Source organism: Habropoda laboriosa, unplaced genomic scaffold (assembly GCF_001263275.1).
Source record: "Habropoda laboriosa isolate 0110345459 unplaced genomic scaffold, ASM126327v1 scaffold127, whole genome shotgun sequence".
NCBI classification, from domain to species: Eukaryota; Metazoa; Arthropoda; class Insecta; order Hymenoptera; family Apidae; genus Habropoda; species Habropoda laboriosa.
Window position 1 is genome coordinate 40,562 of NW_017100222.1, and position 1,707 is coordinate 42,268.

Below are 1,707 nucleotides of genomic sequence, written 5' to 3' on the forward strand. Positions count from 1 at the left end.
AGGCGTCCCGTCCATTTCAACACACGTTTCATGTTCAACCAGGAATGCTGTGTCTTCGACACTTCTTACAATTAAATCGAATAATACATCCCTTAAATATTCTTCTGCGATATTAATTGCTGTGGGTCCCTGATTCCACTCAACAAACGCAGCAGACAGTAAAGTTATTACATTAATAGCATTAATATTTACCATCTTTCTGAATACTCGCGTTTTATGATCGTTAACAACTGAACTGTATGGATGACCAACAATGTTCTACACGCTTATAAAAAGCTAATTGCAATATATATATATATATATATATACCTTATCAAACGTTATCATACGTTATCACGTTATCAAAATGTGCAAACTCCAGTACAATATACCCGTTTTATCATGTTTATTACAAAAATCGTCTCGGTTTTAAAGAATGTTAATAACAACAGAGATAAAGATGCACATATTAATCTCATTTGACAAGTATTTTTATTGTGCAGATTACACAGAATGCTTTCAGTGAAGATTTACATAACGTGCGCAAACTGCATGATAGGCGAGCCACAAAAATTACAATATTCATTTATTCAATTTGCATATTAAAGCAAGTATGTCATGAGAATAATAAGTGCATCTTTATCTGTATAATTGTATACTGTATACTGTATAATTTCGTGCAAGGCTACAATGCTTCATTAAAATGAAAGTTAGAACGGCTGCTACCATAGTGGATGTGCGCGTAAGATGTAAATCATCAAAATCTGCAAAACTGTAAGAGGCAATTTTAAAATGTTATATACTACTGGATTTGAGATTTTTCGCTTTTAAGTAAAGGAATAATTAATTTTCTTTCTGTTACCAAAGTTTTTCTCGTTTTCAGAATTTCTTCTATTTGATAAGTGTGCACCGACAGACAGTTTCCTCAGAATTGAATTGATATACCAAATATGGGACATAGAAGAAAAAGGAGGAAGCAAGTGAAAATGATAACGATTTTCTCTTGTCATTTTCCTGGTTAGGTTGCATATGTACGAGGGTAGTCCCAGAAGTACCCGACCTAACAAAGAAAACAATAAATTTGGGAAAAAGTATCTTTATTTCTCTACATAGTCTCCTTTTAGCTCGATACACTTTTCCCAGCGATGTTCAATAGCTTCAATACCCTGTTTATAGTAAGAATCGTCGAGCTCCTCAAAATAGCCATCAACCGCAGACTCCACCTCTTCATTGTTGGCAAATCTTTTACCACCGAGCCATTTTTTCAAGTTTGGAAACAGAAAATAATCCGAGGGGGCTAAATCTGGCGAATAGGGTGCGTGAAGAAGCAATTCGAACTTTAACTCATTGATTTTGGCCATCGCGATAACGGATGTGTGAACTGGTGCATTGTCTTGACGAAACAAAATTTTCTTTTTCGCCAAATGCGGCCGTTTTTTCTTGATTTCATCACTCAAACGCTGTAATAAGTTCGCATAATACTCGCCGTTGATTGTTCTTTCTTTCTGAAGAAAGAAAGTCTTCGCCTTCTTTGGAGCCGATTCTCCCCTTTCAGTCCATTGTTTTGACTGTTCCTTTGTCTCAGGTGTCAAGTGATGGACCCATGTTTCATCCATGGTTATGTATCGACGCAAAAACTCTGCTTTATTGCTGTGAAACTTCGCCAAACACTCGATTGAAACATCCTCACGACGCTGTTTTTGTTCGGCCGTGAGCAAACGCGGCACC